The sequence below is a fragment of the Centruroides vittatus genome, unplaced genomic scaffold (genome assembly GCF_030686945.1).
Source record: "Centruroides vittatus isolate TY-2023 unplaced genomic scaffold, ASM3068694v2 scaffold_464, whole genome shotgun sequence".
NCBI classification, from domain to species: Eukaryota; Metazoa; Arthropoda; class Arachnida; order Scorpiones; family Buthidae; genus Centruroides; species Centruroides vittatus.
In genome coordinates, this window is record NW_027122710.1 from 2,552,921 (window position 1) to 2,565,938 (window position 13,018).

The 13,018-nt window shown below is 31.1% G+C and overlaps 1 protein-coding gene and 1 pseudogene across 4 annotated transcripts in view; both read left to right on the top strand.

Moving 5' to 3' along the window:
- The first annotated feature begins 1,244 nt into the window (after positions 1-1,244).
- Positions 1,245-1,338, top strand: LOC136989340 (U6 spliceosomal RNA; annotated as a pseudogene).
- A 3,098-nt stretch (positions 1,339-4,436) lies between these two features.
- The window catches only part of LOC136989336 (cell death-inducing p53-target protein 1), a 45,350-nt gene continuing 36,768 nt past the window's right edge, over positions 4,437-13,018 (top strand). For all 4 annotated transcript variants that reach the window (XM_067287466.1, XM_067287467.1, XM_067287468.1 and 1 more), the window contains exon 1: positions 4,437-4,559. The gene's annotated coding sequence lies outside the window, so the exon portion shown is untranslated. The remainder of the gene's footprint in view (positions 4,560-13,018) is intronic.

A 13,018-nucleotide genomic window follows, 5' to 3' on the forward strand; every position in this document is an offset into this window, starting at 1 on the left:
CAGACATGGGCAAATGCGGCTCCGAGAGCCACATGCGGCTCTTTTTGAGTTACATGCCGCTCTTGCTGAAAGTGTTAATTTCTGTTTTTTATTATTATTTTTTACAATTTTATTTTTATAATTTTGTGAAAATATGTTTATTAAAAAAATTCAATATTTGTTTTATATTATATTTATATTATATAATAAAATCGTGCGCCTCACCGTACTATTCGCCACGACAGTACAGAACTGCGGCTCCAATGCATTTTGCAAAACCTACATTTCGGCTCCCACTGAACTCTTGCTTGCCCACCCCTGTTATAGTATTTAAAGAATCTGAGTATATATTGAAATATAAAAATTAACTGTTTTCCGCTTTACTTCAGAAGGCTATAAGCTAATACACTAATACACGAAAAACGCCTTTGTACCGACAACTTCCAAGGCGCGTTAAACTTGTCAAGTGTTTATTGACTGATTTAGAGGGGCTATATCTCGCGAAGAATCATGTATAGACCATCGGTTCCTTAACTTTTTTACTTCAATCGCCGGTTGTGTTCTGCTGTACCGGGACTGTACTTTTGTACGGCAATAAAATAAATAATAATAGCTCTGATAAGGGCCTAATGGCCGGGCGGTCAAGGCGGCAACCTACCGCTCTGGGATCCAGGATTGAATCTGGACAGTCAAAAAGCCACAGGAATTTTTCAGGTGGTTGTTTGTCCTGATATGTCGGGCCCCGTCCCTCACCACCCGGCCGCTCCATTCTGGGCCTGGCCGAACCCATAATGGGCTTGCTGAAATAGGCCCTCTTAGTGCTCACAGGGCAGAAAGAGTTAACTCTGATAAAGTCCAACCATCTTATTCAAGGGTATATTTATACCATTTATTGGAAAGGAAATTCGTTTTAGGGTGCGACTATGCGGACGCGAATTTAGAGCGAACGAGAGGTTGCAAGCGATTTAGTTTTCGTAAAGGAAAATCATGCACAAGCGAGAAGCGAGAAATAACGCTAGCGAGAGCGAATTTCTGGTTCTCGCACATATCTGACAGGTTTTGATATTTATCGCGTTTCGCCTCTTCTCGCTACATATTCTCGCTTGCTCGGAAAATTCGCTCGCTCGCGTCTGCATAGTCGCACCCTTACTTTTGATAAAGTTTAATTCATTAACATTGTAATTATTAGGCTTAGTAAACACTAGTGTTGTGTGTTTTCCAAAGACACTTGGCAACTTTTCCATCAAATATCTTTATTCATTTTAGTTGACGCAACTTCGGTCAAACATATTCTAAAATTGGAACGATACAGAAAAGATTTGCATGGCCCTGCGTCAACTAAAATGAATAAAGATATTTGATGGAAAAACTTGCACAACACTAGTGTTTACTAAGCCTAAATTATAGAACGAGACACGGTTTCACCAAACAGATTGTAATTATTGTTGTTTAGTTTGTCGGAGATAATTTGTTTCTGTAACGTGCTTAACATTAATATCATAGTTATCAGGTTAACAAAGTTATCTGAAATGGAAGATTCTTACATAAGGGCCCCGTCCCTCATTGTTACTACAGGGCCGTGCGGTAGATTTTCTCAGTATAATGCAAGTCTTCGAAATGCCGCTTATGCCATCTCTGAAATGTTGCTTATGCCACCCCCTTACGGTGCCTCCTGATGCGGCCGCATCTCTGCATCATAGCACGACACGGCCCTGCATAACTATTCGGAGGATGATTCTTTAGTTTGCTCAATAAGTGCGCCTGAATATAGATAAACACTGCAAACTCTGTAAAGTGTAGCTGTACGCTATACATTTTTGTTGTAAATATAGATTTAAGTTTAGTTTAATATCTTTCTTTTTCCTATCCTTTGTCTCATCCCTTCTAGAACTTTCTTGCTTTGTCTTTCTGGTTCATTATCTCTTGGGTGGGATTACCAATTCTGGGAAAGGAGTACGTAAACAAAGGGTGAGGCAAGGCCTTGGAGCCGATGAACAAAGGGTAGAGACACTTTGGTCGGGACACTCAACGAGTACGAACGGAGAGAAGGAAGGCACGAGATAGCTAGCGCGCTAATCGGAGACCACTGAGTTGCGAAAGGGAAACTTGTACTCGAACCCCGAAGAATAAGGGCGGAATTTGGGTAGCCACCCGATCGAATTTTAGACGATTGAAGGCTACGTTCACCCCAAGGAACTAGTAAAGGAATTGAAGAGTGCCGACGCATAACATCGAGGTGCAACATTAACCCCAAGAAAAGCATCAGATTAGTATCTCACCCAAGTCCTTAAAACCAGGAAAGCCCCGGGTATTTCTATTTTTTCTCATTCTTCTATTTTCCATCTTCTCCTCTTTCCTTAGTTGTAATTAGCATAAGTATTAGTTTGTAAGTTTCGGCCCGCGTATAGTTGTCGCGCGCGTTGATCTTTTGTTCGTTAGTATATATCGTAGCGTGTGTGTGTATAGTAATTACTTGTAGTTGTTGGGATCCAATGAACCTGTTTAGAGCGATAATAAATTACTTTGTCACGTGAATGAAATCTAGTCATTTATTTGTACTTGTCGCTCTAAACTTCACAAAAGTCAATAATGTTATCCATTGAGTCCATTAAATTTGGTTTGTAAAGGCTCTAAGCGCAGTCATTCTCCGATATATTACCGTGTAGCGTGTAAATATTGATAGATGGTTAATTAACAAAGCAGATGTTCAAAGTCTGCTTTGTTATTCATTTCTGGTCATTTATCACTTTCTCGGCTGTTATACAGTGTCGCAAAAATGTGTTCTTTCTGGTTATTCCATTTTTTCAACACCCTGTAAAACAGAGGGAAAGTATGGCAATCGGTCAAACAAAAAACTTTTCCAAGATTTTGATTCTTGGACTCTGGATGTTGAAAGGTTGACAAATGCAAAAAAGTTCGGGTTTGTTCCTGTATATACGGATGTTAGTGTGTATGGGAGCATGAGTTTTTCACCCGTATTGAAGCTTAATAGCGCCTGTTATCTTTTGTCGAAATCTCAAATTTTACATGGAAGTTTATGTATTAGGTGGACACATTTCTAGAAATTTTCAGGAAAATTGAATCATCGATTCGGGAGTTACTAAGGGGGTAGCGGCCATATCTGAAAAAGCTTCCAAGTGAAAACAAAATCATTGAATTTATATTATTAAAATAGCCTAATTAAGAAACATTGTCAATAATTTTAAAAGAAGTATTAAATATGTATATAATTGGGAAAATGCACGCTGATATTTGTAAGTACCGCTATTTATATTTACAGGTACACCTCCCCTTAAATCGGTAATTGGTTTCAGGAGAGGCGACGTAAGTCGAATTTACTTGTGTAGTTACGACGTAAGTCGAACTACGGTGGAAAATGCCAATAATGAGCACTTAAAGACCGCTATATAAGACGACAACACAGAAACACAGATGTTTTCATGTGTCGTTCTCTAGGATTTATGATGATTATATTAACGTTTACTGTAAATGTACTGTACATATTTTAATATGATTTTATGTGCTTTTAATGCTTTTGTAGTGATATTACGACTTCAATATTTGTGGCAGACGAATATAAAGTTGAATAAAATGACTTAAACTTGATTTTTATTTTTCCATATACTTTTTTGACAAACGACGTATAATAGAGAACGACGTAACTCGAAACGACGTAACTCGAGGTACACCTGTATATATGTAACTAAAGTTATTTTTAAAATTTGAATTGATAAAATATCTTCAAGACATTTTCTAATTAATGAATCATTCAAAATACACCTCTGTTGATAGAGCCTTGTTAAATATTCATATACAAGAAAATAATGATATAAAACAAGAGAAAAAATAATATTTATAAAAGTAAAATCGTAATTATTTATAAAATTACATAGAATTACATTTATAGAGTATTTATACATTGTTTCTATAACAATAACAATATAACGTTATCTATAACAATAACATATAGAATTACGTGTTTTGATAAATACGATATTATATATCATATCAAATTACATTAAACTTTTGATTTGTTTTTTTTTTCTTTTTGATAATCCGAAACCGTATTGTGTCTCTTCTTTGATTCTTAAACACTATGTAGTGTAATAAATTCAGACACTTGGCGTTCTATCATCTTTATTTAGTTCAGTTGATACGTGTTTTAAAATACACATTTCAGGCGTAACATGTTTTGATTTGTTTTTATAAAAAATTATAATTATTTTTTTGTGCAATATTTTATTTGTTTCTATCCGATCAAGTCGAACCTTTAGTTATGGTTGTTTTATTTTTTGTTTTTTTTTAAATCTAAAACAATCACAATAAGGATTATTGTTTTTATTTTAATATCTAAATAAATTTCTTAGATTATTTTACATTATTAGAAAATTTAATAAGTAAAACATTTATATTTCATAAATATTAAAAAAAAAATTAAATATTTTGAAAGGTGTCGCCAGTATGCAGCTTTTACGATTGCCCATGGCAACGAATGGTGTGACACAAAGCTCTATATCTGATTACAATTACTTTTGAAATATAGAGCGATAGCATAATCACAAGGATTTTTTGTAAGCCGGGTGAGTGAAACGTTTTATAAATATTTACATCACTTAAAGTTAAGTAATACAGAATGGCATTTGTATATATATATATATATATAAAGATATATTTTTAAGACGATCTTTTAGAAGTACGTAATCATTACAAGAAAAAAAGCCGCGAGTTTATCCTCATTTTAATTAATGTTTTAATGTTTTCATTGTGTTTTTTTTTTACTCGTTTAACGATTTAAACGCAATTTAACTTTTTTCTGCATTGCTGTTTATTTCATATTATTGTCAATTTTTATTTTATTTTTTTAATCTCAATTTTGCATTTGATGATGATGATTATGATGATTAATCAGCTGTTACCTGTACGTCTTTATTGTAAACAGGAATATCACGTGAACTAAAGGCATTTTTAGAATAATCAGTTTCAATTTCGTCATAAATAATTAATTTTAATAATTCATTTGTGTAAACAGGAACTGATAATGCAGTATATGTGATAAGACAGTGGTTAAGTCAATTCTTTTGTCAGTATGAAATTACCAAATTTTTGTGGATTTTGAAATTTTAAAATATTTGCATCAAGATTTTTGATATATGTTATAGGTTTTGTATGCTCCACTTAGTTTATATAAATATAACGTATGTGTGTGAGTGTACAGTAGGTCGAATGAAATTAATGATGATTAAAATTGTATAAGTAATGAACTTGTTACGTGTAAGAGATGTGAATGTATGCCTGGAAAAGAAGTACGTATAAATTCGTATTTTGTGTATATGTCGCGACGGAGAAATCGATGGAAGGTTTGTATAATAAATGAAGGAAAGTGTATAAAGTTGAAAATATATGTCGATGACCTCAAATGACTGCTATGTCATTATAGTAATGAAGTTAAATTTCTTATCCTTTGTCATACCATCTTTTGTGAATTTTGTAGTGCATTGCTCTGGCATTAATTAGCATAGACTCATTTCTTACATTCCAGATTTTATTATTCTCATATATTTGGTAGAACTTCTTTTTAGATTGACTGATGATAAAATTCTTATTTTTGAATTTATAAGAGAATGAAATTCTCTAATTTAAATTCTTCTTATTGAAAATTTATGTATAAGTGATGATAAAAGTGTAGAATTTAAAGTAACATCTGAATTGCTTCATTAAAAGTTTTACAGTTATTTCAATATTCTGTATATTCAGCCATGTTTTTTCTTTTCATATTTCAACATCAAGCTGAGAAATAAATTCTCCATTTGATGGAAATTTTTGGGAGAGGAAAACATTTCAAAAATACATATTATGTGATGTCTGAATTCAAACAAACAATACCTGTTATTGAAATAACCTGTAAGAAATACAGTATATAGGAAACAGAATATTATAAATCTTTATCAAACAATTGCATTGTGAAATAAGCTATGAGTACCTAAAAAAACAATATTTGTGTGATTTTTACAAGAGAAAATGTTTTGAAATGAATTGTTTATATTTGGTTAAAATAATTTATATCAAGAAGAAGACAAGAGAAACAAGAGAAACTATTACTATCAAAAACTAGCTTTTTTATACACTTTGAATGTTAATTGCATTCAATAGATGTCCGCAAACATGTAATTGGTCCCGTTTAAAAGATATGCAATTAAAGCAATTCTTGTGACATAACTAATATTCAATAAACATCACAGCTTAAACATCTCTTTAATATTTTTCATATTTTAAATAAAAACTTACAAAACAACTTAGCTTTTACACCTTATAAATAAATGCATACATTTCGTATCTATTCCAGAGAAAACATTTGCTTTTTCTTATCACTTAAGGGAAATTTTCAATATATAGGAAAGTTACATTTTGATGCATTACAACACGTAAAATTATTTAATGAAATTAATTCAAGTTTGTAAACTATTAGACTAAAATTTTAAGTTTAAAATAATTTAATAAAATGTACAATATTCCAAATCTTAATATATATATTAAAAAGTTGTTTTAATCTATTTATTATAGTCATATTTAATACTGTAGTTATTCATATTTTGTTTGCCAGACTAATTTTATCAGAATGTCTTCAATTAAAAAAAACTGAATCCAGATATTATTGCTAATATTGTTGCTATTAGTGGTGATCATTATAAAATATTTAATTTCAGTTCTTTAATATATCTTAATAACAGCATCTAATTGAAGTAATAATAAAATGCTCTATAATTTTTTATTATAGGTTAAAAACATGAACATTTAGACTCAAAACTGCTTATCAGTTTTGTTATTTTTAAGTTTCTCTACATTGGAATTGTGAGTTCTGTAGCAGAAAGTTATTGAAATGACAATTCAAAGAATTGAATCTAAAACAAAATTTTATGTAGTCATGCAAAGTGTAAATAAAATACTTCCAAAAAAGAAAAGACAAAAGGTTCTTAGAGATCTTTGGTGTAATCTTTATAACTAGCTACTTTCTACAGTTAGTAATGTTATATAATTAGTTATATAATTATTCACAAGGTATAAAATTTAACAAATAAGATTAATCTTTACTTGATCAGAGGAAAGAAGATTGTAACAGAAGAAAATCCTTTAATCAATATTCCAATAACAACAGTTCCTTACTCTCAGTCATAGCTGGTTAGAGCAGCTAAATGCATAGGGCTATCTTTTCCTTCTTACTGTTCATATAGCTTTCAACCTTGTTTTATGAACAGAACTTACAACCAAACCTATTTTATGTAGCTGAACCGTTACTAGGCAGAAAGCAAAACTCAAGATTTCCAGAATGAAATAGGACAAAGAAAACAAGTGCAAAGACACTGAAATAACATGAGACCATAGCGAAATGTCAATATCAACTAAAGACAACCAGTTATTCTTCAACAATTCTAAACTGTGGCCTATGTTAGCATATTTTTCTGACTTTACAGTTAACATATCTTCATAAATATTAGTGACATATTACTATTTTATGTAAAGTTTACAAATTCATAAAATTTTATAATTTTACATTCACAAAAAATTTATTAACAATGAATAATCATTTATTTATAATTTTTATGGAATGCAGTTCCAATACTTCAATATTGGATGCATATGAACTAGTCAGCTGGGAAGCACAGATTTAACAAAATTTCCAAACCTTTGGTTCACAAATAAATATGCAAATAACGTGAATAACAAAACATAATTGTAAATCAAAATTTTCACGTTACCTTACATAATAAAGTCAGTGAAAAAATATATAAGACAAAAGTATGAAAGCTGCATATTGTGTCAAATTCAATGTGATTTTATTGATTAATATTTATCTAACTTTAAACTAAACACAAAGCAATTTTTAATAATTTATATAAATTATAATGTCAAGTTTATGAAGGAGTGAAATACATTACATCTATATCTGAAATTACTTCTTGATCCTTATATTAAATAAGTAAACATAAAACAGTTTATTGAAACAAATACAAAAATTTTTTACAAGAACATTTAAAAATTTATTATGAGAAAAATGTTGTCAGAATATATTTCCTTATGTACAAGGAAGTGAAAACTTCTTTTTATATAAAATTAATAAAGTTGAATGATCATAAAAGTAGAACAAAGAACAAGATAAAATATTGGAAGGCAACTACGGTTTAAAATTTAAAACAACTAAAATCTTTCAAATGTGCCAGTGATTATGAAAAATGACTAAGTCATTTTGCAGATATTTTGAGTTTGTAATAATTAAGAACATTTTTTTGTAATCATAAAAAGAAAAGAAGAAAAGATATTTACTTTTGCAAAAATTTCTTTAAACGTAATTGTAATTATTTTACGAATAGTATGTACAATATATCTAATACTTTTTTATTTTTGACTTAGACCAATTTCATAATCCCTGGCAAAAATACATTTTAAAATAAAAATGTAAATAAAGTTTTAAAAAATTTTTTTCCTAACATATAAGAGATTGGTAAAGACTTTAATTTATTTTACTTTATACTGTACTTAAAACGGGAAATTATATGGAAGAATGTCTTTGTCAGCAATACAACTATTCTGGATATTGGAAGAGTTGATTGCAATAGATCATAATTCATATTGGATACACTTAGTGAGCACACTGAAATTCGGAGATTTGATGATAGATTTGCACTTTGTGCAAGAAATTGAATACGCTGTCAGCTAGACTATTGTAACTTTGAGAATGGGAGTTCCCATTTAACCCATTTTCACATACAGGATGGGATGTGACTAGTCTATCCTATCTGGTATCAGGACTGACAAAATAATCTCAATGGATCTTATTCCAAGTCACTGAAATTATAAATCTAACTCAACTGGAATTTTAGGAGGGTATTATATTCAAGTGTGAGTCAATGATGGAATTATACTGCGTTTGCACACAATCCATGACTCACTTTGACCCACAATCTTGATTGTAACTGTCGCTAGTTGAATGTCAAGCTGTTCGTACAGGCAGTCCACTTGAGAAGCACCTGACTACTGCAAACAATGATAAAACTGACATAACTATGCGGTAAGTCAAGAACACCAAGAAACAAAATGGAAGTTTTGGTTAGAAATAAATACTTTCTCTTGCCATATATCTAATAACAGCCAGATCTCATCGCGTCTTCAAATATCTTTTTTATTTCTTTGTTGATAGCCTGACATGTGTTTTGCAGTCACCTTGTTTCTTCTCGCATGTGTGGGATTGTGGGAACTCTCTTATGATTGGATCTAATTGATTGCGATTGAACCTCATCTTAGTCAAGATCAAAATGGTTACCTTGATTACAATCTAGATTGAAATGCTTGGTGTGAATGGGGTATTAGGCAATGAGTCAATCTAAACAACAGTTTAGAATATAACTATATATTTATTATACAAACTTACAACTAAATGTAAATACAAATAAATGATGATAAACACAAATGATTAAGTTCAACAATCAAATATGTGAGGATATCTAATTCTAAATTATTAAATCTATCCTACTATCCTGACAATAGAGAGTTTACTTAAAATAATCATATTACCTAATGGACAGTCGAGTAATCTTTTGAACAACTGGAGGTTAAGAACTGGGATGGACGCCAAAATGAGGGGAGTATTGACTAAGGCATTGAACGCTAAGTAAGAGTTTCGAAATGAAAGCAAGTAGGAAGGTGACCTTTTCCTTTTATACAAATTTTTGTCCAATAGCATCATTAGAAAATCACACCGGACTTCCGACACAAGGAGGAAGTTGGGTTGCCTTACTGATAGTGCAAGTATGGTATCACACTCGACTATGCAGGATAACAGTTATCCTACATAAGTCAGAGGAAGTCAAAGATTGATATTTTTTCAGTCAAGTTAATTTTATATAATTTTAAAATAATAATTTAATAAATATCTTAAAATATCTTCCCTTAAACTCCAGATTCTTACATAATTGTAGATGTGTTAAATTGAAAAGCCTTGTTGATTTTATTGTTTTCTCTTGATAAATTTTATAAATTTTACCATATTTAGAAGTTGTAGTTGACTTGATATTTTATCTTATTCTTTGTTATATTTCTGCAACTGTTTAACTTTTTTCCCCTTATCTTTAGTTTTTTATACATCAAAGAATTGAAAATAAGGATGTTTATCTTTAAAATTTTTTTCCTGTAATAAATTTTGTTGACTTTTGTTGTTGTGAAATGTTTATTTATTCAACTGTGTATTATAATCTGATACAATTCCAGTTTTGTAATTTTATCAGAAACAAAAAGGATTATATATGTAATAAACAGAAGAGGGACAACTTGTCTGCCTGAAATGCATACCTTGGTTACAAATAAATACTTAAGATTCATCATTCTCTGACTGAGTTTTTGATAGTGTGTGATAAGTCCTAAAAAGAGCTATTTATAGTGCTCAGATAATTACCATGTAATAAGCTATTGATGCCTAACATATTATAATACTTTCCTTAATATAATATATCTTAATTCTATTGATCAAAACTTCTAATAGGCTAAAAATCAATTACAAAAGTTTGATAAACTTCAAGTATTTGAATAAGTTTTTATATTTTACTTTTATAAAGAAATTTGATATTTTAAATCAACAGTTATACATTTTATGAGATTATTTTAATAAATAAAGTAAAAATTAGGTCTATTGTATGCATAAATTTCTTTATTTGATTGATATGTTCTTCCAGGCCAGCTTATCTAGAGCACTGCTTTCTTTCCAGACTGTGCTGGCTATCTGTCATACCATTCAACATCCATTTCAAAATGATAGTCCAACATTAAGATGCATACTTTAATCCAATTTTTTTGAATAAAGAACAGAACACCAACTGAAATTCATTGCAAACTTGTTGAACTTTATGAATCTAATGATGTCACAGACAGGGCTGCAGAGTTGGCAGTGGTTTTTGGCTGACTCCAACATCACCTTGTATCTATATTATTTACCATTTTATCATTGACATGCAATTCATTAGGCTAATTTACTAATTAACAAAACATGGATGATGTAATGATAATTGGAGGATTGTAACTATGGTTTTTTGCTTTATTCAAAAGGCAAAAATTTACAATCCAAATATATAGAAATAACTGCCAAATTTCAAATTTTAGATTTATCCAGTCCTAGGATATAATACAAATAAACATGACACTTGACACACACACACACACACACACACACACACACACACACAAAGAAAAAGTTTGGTGTACATGCATGTGTGAACACCATACTTTTTCTTTGTTACATTCTGTAACAACCAGGAAAGTAAAAATAATTATAAAATATATAGCCAGTTAGGAAGTCAGACACTTACTCACAGAAGCAGATTTAATTTGGTGTAATACCTTTGATAATAGCAGGACATAGGTTACAGATTAGCAGCTATTAGGTTTGTGAGGTTGCTGAGTTGTGCTCTCTAATCAGAACAGAAGAGAGGTGCTGATTCATATGTGGGTGTGATACACTAAGTCAGACTCAACAGTCACCAAAAAAAAATTGTCCCAATTTATTTTAAACACAAAAAAGCCTGTAGCAATAATATTCTTAGATGTTGCTGTAGGTGAAGACTATAAATCTTCTGGTTCTTCTTTTTAAGAAGAAAGAAGGATCCTTCAGTTTCCTGTTTTGTTTCCAGGTCATGTTGTTTAATGTCTGTTGAGAAGGTGAGGTCAAAGGTCCAGTTAAGAGTCAAAGATGAGGTGAGGATGCAACTAAGTAAAATCTTGCATTCTGATAAATCAGAGAGAGAAGCTCTCTTATCCTTTTTTGAGTTAAAATTTTGATTTTTTATCATTTTCTGTCATTGATTGCCCATTCCAATTGGTCACCTTTCCTCATTCTCACTTTCTAAGTGGTCTCACTCATTACTAAGTGTAATGAGATCTCAACTTAGATTGCAGAATGCGTTAAAATAGACATTTAATTCGATCTCAACCGGAGATAATTGGTCTTAGGACTTACATTGTCTAGTTTTTCTCTGTTTTATTTCTGAGAAAAGGTTTTTTTCTTCACTATTACTATTAATTTTTCCTTTTATGGAATAAAAATTATATTTTAAAATATTAATGAATTTAGTGTGGTTCCAGGACATTTCTGGGGCCTTACGGGTTGCCAAATGTATATCTAGTATGGATGACAATGTTACTTGCATTAAAGACCTGATTCAGGAGGGCATGCATATGAAACTTAATGCTCTTGCTAATGAGCTTAACATCTCACCTCATCTTTCCTTTATCTTAGTTACTATTGAATTTAGGGTGTTTGTGTACTAGATGTTGTCTTAGTGACTCATAGACAGTTATAGAGTAGCAGGAAGAAGAGAGGCTATATGTTGTGACTGTTGCATTCCAAAATGTCAGATCTACAGGAACAACATGTGGCAATCATGTATTGTATGAAATTAGCGAAAATGTCCATATAAGTCCACAAAAATGGCAATCCAATGTCTTGGTTTCTTCAACAAATTGTGCCATGTCACAAGGCACAGTCTGTAAAGCAGAATTTGGCCAAACATTGAATGATGATGTACTGTGATGATCATTCAATAGCAACTGAGGTAAAGGAAAGTGTGTACCTTTTGGTACCAAAGTAACTCACAGAAATTTACAAATCTGGATGAACTTTGTATCTTGCATTTGTTGCATTACCATGAGAAAGGAGTGCAGCTCTTGTAGTGCATTGTTACAGGGAATGAAATATGGATTTATCATATGGTACCAGTGTTAATGCAAGCATCCATAACATGGAAACACACATTGAATAACTTTACAAGAGGAAATGAATGTGAGAGCCCAGACTTGACGAAAAATTTTTTGAAAGAAAAAAAAATTAGATATGATGATTTAAACTTTTCCCACGGACTTGTTTCCTTGTTTAAGGTTACACATCAAATGTGTCACCTGGAACCGACGATTGAAATTCAACAATTGGACTGTTGTATGATAATTCTTAATGAAGTCATGGGAAAAACCCATGAGAGACCCCCAAATACAAAAAGGATAG